A 14,137-nucleotide genomic window follows, 5' to 3' on the forward strand; every position below is an offset into this window, starting at 1 on the left:
GCAAAACAAAATGAATGCCCTTCCAGGGAGAGGAACCACTAATCCTCCCCCAGGCCAGCTGACCCCTAATTGGACTTTCTCGCCTCTCAAAGCATGAGCTCCTCCCTCCTGTCTGGGTAAGATCATCTCCACTGAGACAGATGTGGTCAGTTTTGTTGTTGTTGTTTTTAAAGGAAAGCCAAAGGCGGGCCATGGCTGTTGGATTACAGACAAGAGCTACGGACTCCCTTCTCCCCCTGCCCTGTGCTTCCTGCTGCAGAGGAACTGGGGAGCTATGCCAGAAAAGCCTGAGCTTGTGAAGGAGAGGGTGAGAGAAGAGAAAATTAGAGAGAAGGGAGGGAGAGGAAGAGAGGGAGAGAGAGAGAGAGAGGAGAGAGAGGGAGGGAGAGGGAGAGAGAGAGTGAGGTAGAGAAGAGAGAGAGGTAGAGGAGAGAGAAAGGGAGGGAGAGAGAGGAGAGAGGGAGGGTGTACATTCTTTCACTGTACTCTTCTTGTCTTCCGTCTCCCAGGCCTCTGCTTCCCCTCCTCATCCCTCTTGCTTCGTGTCTTTTGAGCCTTTCCTTGTCCGTGGGTCACTCTAGTGTTCCTCCTTTCTCTCCTCTTCACCCTCTGCACACACAGTCTTCAGTTTGGCTCTGTGCTTTCATCTGTTTCCTCAGGTCGTCAGTTTTTTCAAAGAGGAAGTTGAAATTACATTGAAATTTGAAATTTCTTGGTGGGTTTCAGCTCTCCTAATGACCTACTCAATAATTCTAGGTAGATCAGGAACCCTTTCCCTTTTACTCTTTTTGTCTCCTGGCATAATACACCTCTCCCCACTCCTGTCATTGCCCACCTTTCCTCCTCTTGGCATTGCCCACCTCTCTTCTTTTCTGGCACTGTCCATCTCCTCCCCCCCTCCCCCTGGCACTGTCCATCTCTCTCCTTCCTCTCCAGCAAAACAAAAAGGACAAGAATTTCTTGGATCCCAGTTATCTCTCAGCCTGTTGAACAGACAGAGTGGCCCCATGGAGCCCTGACCCACTTGTCTTACCTCAAATAGAGGTTTAAATTAGGAACTTTAATCTGTAAGAGGCTTATAGCCGTTATGTGTCCAGCCTCTCCTGGGCTCCCACGTGGGTGGCATTGTGGCCTTGGGTCTCATCTGGGGCTTGCTCTACTGCTTTTGGTTTGGGAAGGTCTCAGGTTCCATCACTGGGTGAGCTTCACCCAGTGGAGTTTACCAAATCTGGAGTCTGGGGTAGCAGGGGAAGCAGGACACTCATGGGCTTTGGCATCCTGCAGGGGTTGAGAGGTGGGGGCAGCTCTGTAAGAGCACATCTCTATAGCTAATAGAAGGACAAAAATAAAATCATTCCTGCCCTCAAGGGGCTTATATTCCGCTGGGGACCAGAACAATGATAATAACTGACATGCAACCCTTTCAGTTTTACAGAAAACCTGACATGCCTTACTTTATATTGCCTTTGCAGCAGCTCTGTCAGGCAGATCCTACAGCTCTTATTATAATCATGTTGCAGATGAGCAAACCAAAACTCAGTGACTAACCCAGGGTCACACAGTTTGAGGGAGCAGTCAAACCTATGTCTTCTGAGCACAAGCTTGAGACAGTGGAGAGCAACGAGGGGAGGATGTAATAGATTCTGGAAGTCCTGAGTCTGAATTCTGCCTCAGACACTTATTAGCTGTGTGACCTTTGGCAAGTCATTTGTCTCCTCTCAGCTCCAGTCTACCTCTCTGTAAAATGGGGATAATAATAGTTTCTACTTCCCAGAGTTATCATGAAGATAAAATGAGATTTTATTTGCAAACTTCAAAGCACTATGTAATGGTAATTATTATTACTGCTGCCGCCCTATGGAGAGGTCAGGGAAGGTTTCCTCTAGGAGGTAGCCAGCAAGCTGAGCTTCAAAGGGAGAAATAATTTCTGAGAGGGGAGTATGAGGAGGAAGTTCATTCCCAGCAGGGGGAGTGGCCATTGTGAGTGCCCAGAGCCTGGATATGTGGACATGGAGGGTTGGAAGGGACCTTTGGGGTCACCCAGTCCACAGCCTGTATTTTACAGGAAAAGAAACCAAAGTTCATTGAGGCTGTATTACTACAAGGTCACACAGGTAATAGGAGACAGCTGGATTCAAACCCAGGTTGCTCCCCAGACTCCTTCCACTCCACCAGGCTAAATGCTGAACTCTGGGCCACTTTGGCCTGAATTGCATCATAAAGCTCAGTTTGGAAATTTTCCTTCAACTGATCCATCAGCCTTGTTAGATTGATAGATAAAACGTTTATTAAGCACTTACTGTGTACTGGACACTAGGAATAGATAGAAGCAAGAATTATAGCTCATAATGGGGAAGAGAAAAGCTGGGGGTGGGTGTGTTTGAAAGTAGAGAAGTCTTTTATTTTATGTCAACATTCAGCAGCCACTGTTCATCAAGCCCTGTTGTGGTTGCATCCTGTCCTGTACTAAGCACTACAGAGAGGAGAGAGAAGTACAGCATGTCCCAAAAGTCTTTGTGTAGTTTGAAACTGTGATCGCTTTGGGACACCCTGGTCTCTCTCTGCTCTGGAGAGGTTTGCAGCCCAGAGGACAGAGACAGTAATCTCCTACATCATCAATGTTCACTTTTTCAGCCAATGTTTTTAATAATAATAATAGATTAAAAAGCTTGCTTTTCCATATCATTCCATCACCAAGCATTAATTCAGCACCTACTGTGTGTGCCAGGCAATGTGTGTTTCATTTACACATATGTGTGTTTTCTCCCCTCCTTGAATGTCAGCTCGATGAGAGCAAGGGATGTTTTCCTTTTTTCTGTTTGTGCCTCCCGGGATCAATGCCGGGATTGGCACAAGGTAGGTGCTTAATCGATGCTTTCATTCCTAGTCTCATCTCACTGAATCCTGACTGCAGCCTGGTGGGGTGAGAACCACACGTGGTGCTGTTCCACTTTGCAGGTTGGGGAATTGAGGTTGAGAGTTAACTTACTAGTTCATCGTTGTGCAGTTGTCATGTGGTAGAGGCAAGATTTATATAAACCTGTTATAATAATAGCGATGATAATAAGATATGTAGCACCTACTGTGTGTAAGACACTGTGCTAAATGCTTTATAATCATGATGATTTGATCCTCACAACAACTCTGGTAGCTATTTGTTATTATTATTCCCCATTTTTCACTTGAGGAAACTGAGGCAGACAGAGGTGAAGGGATTTGCCCAGGGTCATGCAGCAAGTGCCTGAGGTTGGATTTGAACTCAGATCTTCCTGACTCCAGACCCCAGTGCTATCTGTTGCACCTGTCTTCCTCATAAGCTGTATATCATATCCTGTATAATGTTAAGTAGCAAAAATAAGTGATTTCAAACCCAGAAGTGTTGGGAGGTCAGAAAGGGGAGCAGAATGATCAGAGAAGCCTTCCTAGTAAAGGTGGGATAAGATTTACCAGATATTTTCCTGACACTAGCCCTGTGACCTCAGATTCTGATAAACGGAGGGGAAGATATTTTTAGACAAAGAGAAGGCCGGGAGAGGTGAGGGTAGGGGGCTTCCTCCCTCAGTATACATGTCAGGGTGGAAGCATAGATTGACCATTTTAGGAATCACAGGGTCTCCTAATTGAAAGGTCATGTGGTCCCACCCATACATGAACAAGGACCCCTTCTATCTCATCTCTGTCTCATTTTTTCTCTTTTTATTAATTAATTCATTTTTAGTTTTCAGCATTCACTTCCACAAGATTTTGAGTTCCAAATGTTCTGCCCACCCTAAGATATTCCAATTCCCTCTTCCCCCAACCCCCCTCTGCCCTCCCTTTATCACCACCCCCCTTCTATTTTCCTGCACCTCACTGCCTGTATCTGTTACCTCATTTTGCTTGAAGTGCTTAAGCCTTTGTGCTTCAGACTTGTCCAAAGTCACGTAGCAACTTAATGTCGGTGCCTGAGCTGGAATCCACTCTCCTGACTCCTACATGACACTGCCTCTTTTAGGCCAAACGGAAGAACTATGGCCCAGTTTCCATCAATCAGTCATTCAGTGCAAAGCATTTATCAGCCACCTACTGTATGCATGCTAAGCACCATACAACAAAAGGTAAAAGATCCTGCTGAGGAGTTTACAGACTGATGAGAAAGGTGACATACAGACAACTATGTCCAGACAAGATCTGTGCAGAATAAATAGGAGATGATCAGTAGAGAGGAGGCACTGGCGGTTAAGGCTGTCTCACTGAGTGGGCCAGCTGAGGCTCAGCCACGGCAGACCGCTCCCAGCTGGGCCGCTGCCCTGCCTATCTCACCAGTTAGATGTCCTAAACTAAAGCTGGCCATGTATAGTCCCAAGTCCTGAAACCATCAGCCATTGCTGCCTTTCCAGATGCTTCTAACTCTAGTCACCCTGCTTTTACCAAACTTAATTTACATCGAGGAGGCAAATTCACAAGTTACAGAGAGGGTAGAAAAGAATCAACATGCTAACAAAATATTTATGTTTCCACCGACCAGCTGGATGGGTTTCAAACTTTATTTAAGTCAACAAATGAAGACAGCAAGCATTTATTTAGTGATGTGTTAAGTGTGGGGGATACAAAGGAAGGCAGAAACACTGTCCCTGCCTGCAAGGAACTTATAGACTGATGAAAGAGACAACACGTAAACAGCCAGATACAAGCAAGATATTATATACAGGGTGAATTGGAGGGAACCTCAGAGGGAAAGCATGAGTAGTGGTGGGGACTGTGACCTTTCTAAATAAATCCTTTTTTCCCTAGGGCCTATACTGCCTGCAGCACTAGTCCAGTACCCCCGGCATGCCTGAATACAGACTCTGCCTTCCCTTGTGGGCTGGTCCTCAGAGCTCACTGCATAGTCAACTTCTGGTTGCATGAGATGGATTATAAAATCCATGTCCTTTCCCCTCCCCCCAGTCAATCAGAAAACTGCCCAGATATCTGGCTGCTGCAGAGGTCCTGGAAAATAAAAGTGGCACGTGCTCATTCTTATATTTTCTACTGTTGTAGACTGTAGTCCCTCTCTGCATCAGTGAACACTTTCACAAGTTACTGAGTCAAAAATTTCACTAGCCAGTAGCCAGCATTGTTGATGAGTACCTTTTCCACACCTTGCTTGACCGGTCATCTGCTGACAGCTGCATAGTCTGTATTCTCAGCCTTCCCAGCTCACAGGACCCCCTGGCTCAGAGATTTATAACTTGGTGTCCATGGACTTGTGTTTTTAAAAAAATTTTATGATTGCATTTTAATATAATTGAGTTTCTTTGTAATCCTATGTGTTTTATGCATTTAAAAACGTTATTCAGAAAAGGGGTCCATAAAGCTTGGTCTGTTGTCTATAGGTTCATAGGCAGTCTGTGACACACAAAAAGGTTAAGAATCCCCAGTATATGAGCAACTCAGTGGTGCAGTGGATAGAGCGCTGGCCCTGGAGTTAGGAGGACTCAAATATGGACTCAGACTCTTACTAGCTGTGTGACCTTAGCAAGTCACTTAACCCTGATTTCCTCAGTAAGGAAAAAAAGGAAAAAAAACAATTCCTAGTATAGAGGCCACCATCAAGAAACTGGAGTCACCATCATGCTGTGATAAGGCATAGGGATGCTTATCTGTATCTAGAATTATATAATTCCATGGGTTTAAAGATTATTGCAATCTGCTGTCCCCACAGAGTTCTCAAAGGCATTCCATTTCTCACCATCCGCTTTTCTCTTTTCTATTTTCCTTTGGTTTCTCGTGGTGAATTTTTACAAACAGACTGAACCAAGGCGTTTCAGGAGGAACCTTGCTTCTCTCTTTCATCATATCCAGTGGGGCTCCAGCCTCATATCTGTCTGATTAGGGTGAGCCAGGGGGAGAGGAGCAGAGGGCAGCAAGGTGAGACTAGACCTCTGATGCCTTGTGATTTTAAAGCACAGGACGGGGAAAATCTCCTTGCTTCCCTCATCCCCTACCACCTTGACCGCTCAGTGCCCCGTGCTGTGATGGGGCTCATTGGCCATTCCCAGGGACCATAAGGCATCCAACCTTGGCTAATTTTCATCTTGGCTGCCATTCTCGTTGGTCCTCCCCCCGCCTCTTTCTTGCGTTTGGTCCTTGGCCTTGGTGGGAGAGGGGGAAGGTCACATGGGGTTGTCCTGGTTCTTGTGGAGAACCACTCTGCCCAAAGGTCTGTCCTCAGGTGAACTTGAAATGGACACGAAAAGCTCAACTGTTTGGGTGGCTGTGAGCAGCCCTAAATTTAGCAAATATGTCGCCAGTGGGGGGCCGGTCTCAGTGAGCCAAACCCAGCCCCTGGTGGATGAGATTTATAGTCAGAGACTTGGTCAGCGCCTCCTCTGCCTGGGCAAGTATGTGGTGGCTCAGGACCTTTTACTATCCCAGGCACCAGAAACCTTTCAGCCCCAAGACTTGGCAGATTGAAGGCTTCTCCCACTTGGATGAGGCCCCTTTCTCCCAAAATATATCCCTATCAGGAGGTATTTGGGATGCATCACTTCTTTGTCTTAAAATTGACCTACACATTTTTTATGTGTTTTCCAAATCTGTGTTGGGATCAGAGGACACGGTACCATATGTGTGATTCCCTTATTTAATACCTGACCCGGGAAAGTTTTAGGATGGTGGAAATGAATGGAAGAGAGCAAAAAGTGGGACTGATTAGTAGAGATGGGGTCATATGTTTAGAGTTGGAAGAAACCTTAGAGGCCAGTTGGTGAATCAACATGCATTTTAAAAAATATTTAATTGTTATTTAATTTTATATTTTTGTAAACAAAAAAATTTAACATTAGTTTTTTTTTAATTTGAGTTCCAAATTCTCTCCCTCCCTCCCCTCCCCCCACTTGAGAAGGCAAGCAATTTGATATAGATTATACATAAATAGTCATGCAGAACATTCCCATTTTAGCCATCAACTTGCATTTATTAATTGCTTAATAGAATAATAATTATGTGCCAAGAACATTAGTAAGTACTTGGGATGCAAAGAAAGGCAAAAACATTGTCCTTGGCCTCAGGGAGCTCCCATTCTAAGAGCCCAGACAATGTGTGAACAACTACTGACGAAGGAGATGTATTCAGGGAGAACTGGAAATAACCTTAAGAAGTAAGGCAGCTGAGTCCAACTCTGTCATTTTACCTGTGAGTCAACTGAGAATGAGAGGTTTAGTGACTTTCCCAGGGTTGTAAGTTTATAAAGCAGGGTTCAAATGTATGTCTTCATGCCTTTAGTTCCATCCACTACCACTCCTAATTGCCTAAAGACTTGCCAGAAAAAGAGTGGCAGCATGTTTCTCAGGTCCTTGGCCAAATCCGTGATTTGGGGTGGAGATGCGAGGTGCAGAAGAACCCGAGGCATACCAGAAAGATCAGACCATCTCCCTGAAGGGACTAGACCTGCTGCCTGAGGTGATGGATCGGGACTTGGAAGATGGCTCTCAGGGGTGTAGAGACCACCTGTGACAGGTTCAAAAACATTTTCATGGATCTTTATTTCTTACTAACTCTTGTATTCAGGACTCCAGTCAAACCGGGCTACTCTTCATCCCTTGTTCTCCTCCTTTCTCATACTTCCAATGGATGCCCTTCCCTTTTCCTGTCTCCGTCTATTGAAATCCCTCTCTCTTCAGACCTCATGCAGCTGCCACCTCCTTCCTGGAGTCTTCTTTTATGTCCTACCCCCTACGCGGGAGAAATGTTTTCTCTGTCAGATGTCTTCCAGTACTTTGTTTGGCATTCTTTTTGGTACTCATCTGATTTTTCTCTTGGAATTGTTTCTCCCACTCTTAGATTGTAAACTCCTTGAGGGAGTCTTTGTGAATCCCCAACCACTCTATCTTAGTGCATAGTGCAGTTAGGTGCCTAATCCATGTTTATGGAAATGAACTGAATCCAGGATCCAGGGGAACATGGTACTATTCCCCAGAAAACTCACCAGCTCCTTGTGCACAGGAACCTTTGGCCCCCCATCCACTACTCTCTTCTTGCTGGTGAGATAACTTTTGGTCCAGGCCAGACAGGAGAAATTCAATGTCATGCAGGGAAGGGACTTGAAATTTTCCTAGAAATGAGAGGATTGCTAATTTGTAAGATTCAATTCAGCAAGCAGCTACTTCAGTACCTGCTATATGCAAGTCATTGTGCTAGATGATGGGGAATGAAGCATTAAAAAATAAAAAATAAAGAAAAACAGCCCTCCCTTCAAGGAGTGATGCAACGTGCAAACACTGGAGCAGATAAAGATGATTTGAGGAGGGAGAGAGCACTAAGACTTAAGGTGAATCAGGAAAGATTTCCCACATGACTTGGCTCCTGAGATGAACCTTGATGGAAATTTTAAATTTCTAAGAGGCAGATGTGTAGAGGGAGTGTGTTCTTGGCATAGGGTACAGCCTGTGCAAAGGCATAGGGGTGGGAGATGAAAGAAACTTGTGTGACTGAAATGAAAAACAAGTAAAGGGATGTTATTTATAAGTCTGAACTGGTAGGCTAGGATCAGACTGTAAAGGGCTTTAAATGATAAGCTGAGAAATTTGCACTTTATTCAGTCAGCAGACATTTATTAATTGCATACTGTGTGTCAGGCACTGTGCTGAGCACTGAGGATACAAAGTCCCTGCTCTTGGGGAGTTCACAGCCTAGTTGGGTTGGGCTGTGTGTCCTTCAATAAGTAGATACATGTAGGAACAGCACACCTATCGGGGAGTTTGGGGAGGAAGGCACTAGCGCCTTGGGGGATTTAGAGAGGTCTTCTAGGCGATTTGTTATCATCGTTCAGTCATTTCAGTAATATTCAGTTCTTGGTGACTCCGTTTGGGGTTTTCTTGGCAGATATGCTGGAGTGGTTTGCCATTTCCTTCTCCAACTCATTGTGTAGGCAAGGAGACTGAACCCCAGAGAGGTAACATGGCCTGTCCAGTTGTAGCTGCAGTGACATTTCAACCCAGAGTCCTCCAATTCCAATATGCGATTCATCCTGCGGTAACATGTCCTCCTGCTCCGGGTCCTGGATTGGGCTTTTCCTCACCATCTAGCATCATCTTGCCTCCTGCCTTTTCTTGTAGGCCCAGTTGGTGCAGGTCCACAGGGTGCAAATAGGTATTTAAGAGGAGTCTAAACTAAAGATTTATGAGCTGAACCCAAACATAATTAGGGAAATAAGTGTGCTGCAAAAAATATTCTTATACCATATTGATTTTACTGTAGGATACCTCTAAATATAGACCTTCCCTCTAAAATGATAGGAAGGAACGGAGAGGAGGAAGGAAAGGAAGGAACAACTCACTGGACACCTACTGTGTGCCAGGCACTGTATTGCTTTACAATGATTATTTCATTTGATCCTCACAGCAGCCTTGAGAGCTAGGTGCTTTTATAATCTCCACTTTACAGAGAAGGAAGCTGACGCTGAGAGCAGTTAAGTTACTTGTCCAGAATAGTAAGTATTTGAGGCGGGATTTGCTAAATCGTCATCGTCGTCATCGTAGAAGAAGTAGTAGCAGCAGCAGCAGTATTAGCAGTAGTGGTGGCTGCTGCTGACATTTGTATAGCACCTACTACGCGCCACACTGTGCTGAGAGCTTTACAATGGTTATCCACTTGATCCTCACAACAACTCTGGAAGGTAGGTGCTGTCATTAATCTCCATTTTACTGAGGAGGAAGGCCATGCAAAAGGGGATTAAGTGACTTGCCCAGGGAAACCTAGCTAGTAAAAGTCAGAAGCCCAGATGTGACTTCGGGTTTTCCTGGCTTCAGATACAGTATTGTCTCTGCTGTGCCATCTTGATGCTTGGGGGAAAGAAACAAACAAACCAAAAAACCCACGAGACTGCACTTCAGAATAGCACAGAGCATAGGCCATGCTTACTTTTGGCAGAGGTGGCCTCTTTCTGGACCACGCCGTGACACGCTTTGGGGAATCCCATTCGTCTGTCCTTCCCATGGTCCTCCAGAGGGCTTCCCTCTCCCCACCCCAGGGAGTCAGGTCATGGGAGTCTTGTCATGCCTGTTTCATTGGGGCATTGAAGTTCTGAAGTTGGAAAGGACTAGTTCAAGACCAGGCAGATGGTAAGTGACGGAGCAAGGGTAAGGGGTCTCTCCATGGGGCTCCCATGGACTCACTCATGGCCCATGTTCTTCCTGTTAGACTATGGTTGACTTGGAGTTCTCACTCTCCTTCTTCTTCCTCAGATGGCGTGTGAGATCATTGATTGGGGGCTGGAGGGGCCCCAGAGGCTCTTTCTAGTCCAACCTTCTCATTTATAGATGAGGAGAGGGAAGTTCAGTGACTTGCCCAAGGACATGTAGGCAGTAAGCATCACATCAGAGATGGTATTTGAACCCAGGTTCTGTGGTTCCTGACCCAGGGCTCTTTCTGCTGTATCAGAATCTCACCTAGCACACTCCATTTTATATTTCTCTAGTGTATTTATTTTGCACAATGTCCTCACAGTATACTGCACTAAGACTTTGGGTACAACATTTATTGTCAGTGGTGCAGTAGATAGAGTGCCAGACTTAGAATCAGGCAGACTCATCTTCCTGAGTTTGAATCCAGCCTCAGACTCTTACTGGTTGTGTGACTTTCAAACAGGTCACTTCACCCTGTTTGCCTCAGTTTCCTTACCTGGAAAATGAGCTGGAGAAGGAAATGCAAAACACTCTAGTGTCTCTGCCAAGAAAACCCCAGAGGGAGTCACAAAGAGTCAGACATGACTGGAAAATGACAGAATAACAACCGTGTGGTCATTAGTTGTGTTTGTGTCTCATCCACCTGTTACTGTGACCTTCAGGAAGTTAGGGACCAGACTGTAGTTTAGTGGAAAAGGTGTGTTACCTGAGGGTTCAGATCCTGCCTCAGGCATTTATAAGGTCTGACCCCAGGCTAGTCCCTCTCAGTGTTTTTGTTTGTAAAATGGGAATAATAGTCTTCATAATCCTCTTTTTTGCAGAGGTGTTTTGAGGTAAGTGCTTTGCAATCCTTAAAGCTCTGTCAGAATGGAGTTGATATAGTTTTATAAAATTTGTAGCTCCCAGCAACAGGTGTACACATTTGGTGCTACCATTGTTGCTTTTGAATGGTATTGATTATTGAGAGTTGATTGTACAGTGAAGCCTCTGTATTTTTAGGGTTTACGTTCACAGTTTCTCTCATCTCTGAGATCTCTTCCAGCTCTAAAGATTCCATGGTTCTATTTGCGTAAAAAACGATTATAGCAATTTCCAGTGTTTGTGGCTCAGGGACCCGGGTTCCAAGCTGTTCCCGGTTTGCAACCAAAGTAGCAAGAGTTTCAGAGCTTTCTCCAAGGTATGGTAAATATTTAAATGAATCCATCTGTGTAAACAGAATTATCTCATTCGGAAAGTCACACATAGCGTAAGAGCCTCCATGTAATCCCAGCTGCCCTCCTCCTGTCACAGCCAGGACCAGAGCTTGCCTGCAGGCCCGGTCAGCTGCCAGTCATTCCCCTGGGTGAACCTGCACATCCACACCCAGGCATTAGTTTCAACCCTGGCAGGAAGAGTAAAAGGAGCTTGTAGGGTAGACTACAAGCCTCCCAGTCTGGCTCACTTGCAGTATCTGATTATTAAGCCTTGACCAACTCAACTTATTGGCTTCTGAGTCCTCTTCTCACCTTGTCCAAGACCCGATCTTGTGTTATTTCCCACCTTGGCGGTCTCCTTTAGGTTTCAGAGACTTGCCCTGGTTCATCCTCCAGTAAGCAGTTCTCAAATGGGAAAGTCTTCCCAAGGATAGAGAGGTAGAAAACTTCAAGCATACAAATGTGATATTTGGGACATAAGCCCTTTACTCTCTATGGCAAAGAGGCTGGTTTGGTAAAGAAAGAGGCAGCTGCTTTCTAGTTTCTGAAGTGTGGCAGGATAGAGATTATAAATGCAATTATGCCATTTAGATCCCAAGAACAGAGATAACGAAATTACCACATCCTATTGGCGTTGGCTGTTGGGCTGTACTTAGCAGTGAGACTGAACAAAATGTTCATTTTCCTTGTATTTTTCTAAGCTCATTTTCTTCATAAGCTTTAAATATCTGAATTTGTGTTGTTAACTAGGAATCTAACCCCAGTGAATATGGATTTTCTCCAGATGCCTTCAGGAAGGCTCTGCCATGTGTATTAGCTGTACAACTCGGCCTCAGTGTCCTTATATGTAAAATGGGGCCATTGGATTTGATGGTGATTCTCAGAGAGTTTGAGGTTGTGAACCTTGAAGACTGGAAGGGTGTGGTGCCCTAGACAGGAATGAGGAAGCTTGCCCAAGGGGTGGGTTTGTGGGGAAAGATGATAGGTTGAGTTTTGGATGTATTGAATTTGAGGTACATGTGGTGCATCCGATTTGAAATGTCCAATAAGCATTTGGAGATGTGTGATTGGAGCTCAGAAAAGCGGCCAGGGCTACATACATATCTGAAAGTCTCCTTCTGAGAGATGATAATTAGACCTATAGGGACTGATTAGGGTCCCTGAATAAGAGGGGAGGAAAAAAGAGGGCAGAGGACAGAGCTTTGGGGAACACCCATGGTTGAGGAGGGGGAGGGCTCGTGATGATGAACCAGGAAAGCTATGATCAGACAGCTAGGAGGAGAAGCAGGGAGGGGAAGGGTCAGGACAATCTAAACCACGTGGTATTTATTTTGTACTTATTCTGTGTGTGCGTGTGTGCATGTGTATACTTGAGTAATATATGCCGTATATCCATACCTGTTTGCCACATAGATGCCATATATCTGTTTGCCATATATAGATATATGTGCATAACTATATGTATGTATACATATTTTTCTATCATTTCCATGTGTATGGATGGATCTGTCTGTATGAGGCAACTAGATGGTACAGTGGATTGAGCCCTAAGCTTGGAGCCTCAAGAAGATCTAAGGTCACCAGCTTGTGACTGGGCAAGTCATCTAACTGCTACCTAAAAATCAAAAGAGATAATAATAATGTATTATATAATTGTGATAGTAATTATAAGGACAATGATTGTAAAGTACTTAGCACAGTGCCTGGCCCCTATACATTATATAAACGTTATCTCTTAGGAGATGGTGCCTGATCTGAATCTTGAAGGAATTGAGGGCTTCTCAGAGGCAGAGGCGGAGTGACAGTGGGGTCTTGGAGGGACAGCATACAAATTTTGTACATGGGAGACAGTCAGTAGGCTGGTGTGGCTGGAAAATAGTGCACTTGAAGGAATGTGAAATACAAAAGAGGCAGTGAGGTAGATAGAGTGGACAGAGTGCCTGGCCTGGAATCAAGAGGACTCATCTTTCTCAGTTCAAATGTGGCTTCAAGCCTTTAGTAGATGTGTGACCCTGTGTGAGTCACTTCACCCTGTTTGCCTCAGTTTCCTCATCTGTAAAATAATCTGGAGAAGGAAATGGCAAATGACTCCCAAATGGACACAAAGAGTCAGACACAATTGAAAAATGACTGAACAAAAAGTGCAGAAGGAGTTTGTCTTTCACCATAGAGGTTGTAGGGAGTCGGTGACACTTCTTGAAGGGTAGTGGTGTGGCCAGACCTGGGCTTGAGGGAAATTGTTTAGGCACCTGTGTGGAGAGGCTCAAGGCAGTGAGGCCATCAGAAACCTTCCTGTCTTTCCCTTTAGCACTAGCCTCCAACTCTGTGCTACTCAGTAAACATTCATCAGGTGTCTGTTCTGTGCTCCGCATGCCTGGCTCCCATGTGACTTTTTCTAAGGAGAGTTTAGGAAGCAGCAGTTTGAGTTGTGAGGGGGCCCTGGTTCCACCTCCCAGCAGGGCTGAGCAGAGGAGGAAAGGTAGGTTGGCCCTCCGTGTTCCATTTGCTGGGGTAGTGCCATTGTGCCTGCCCTTTGGCAGGCCACAGCTCATGTCCATCCTGCTGATTAATGCTCATTCTAGAGCTGTCTCCGTTCAGGCTCCATTTCTGATCTCCTGCCTTGTTCTGTCTGCCCAGACTCCTGCAGGGGTGGGGGTGTGCTTTGATTTGATTGGCTCCCCTTGCACAGAGTTCGTGTTCCGTCTACATGGATCCTTCATTTACATTCCGCCTGGGATTGAGCTTGGGCCCTTTCCTGGAGATAAACAGCAGCTCAGCACACTGGCATGTAGTTAG

The 14,137-nt window shown here is 45.3% G+C and overlaps 1 protein-coding gene across 1 annotated transcript in view; it reads left to right on the forward strand.

Annotated features, from left to right (window-relative positions):
* Positions 1–12,536, forward strand: part of LOC140523147 (uncharacterized) — a 37,550-nt gene extending 25,014 nt beyond the window's left edge. Inside the window, exon 4 of the mRNA XM_072638173.1 lies at positions 1–12,536. This exon is cut by the window's left edge and continues 23,052 nt beyond it. The gene's annotated coding sequence lies outside the window, so the exon portion shown is untranslated.
* The last annotated feature ends 1,601 nt before the right edge of the window (positions 12,537–14,137 follow it).

The sequence above is a fragment of the Notamacropus eugenii genome, chromosome 2 (genome assembly GCF_028372415.1).
Source record: "Notamacropus eugenii isolate mMacEug1 chromosome 2, mMacEug1.pri_v2, whole genome shotgun sequence".
NCBI lineage: Eukaryota > Metazoa > Chordata > Mammalia > Diprotodontia > Macropodidae > Notamacropus > Notamacropus eugenii.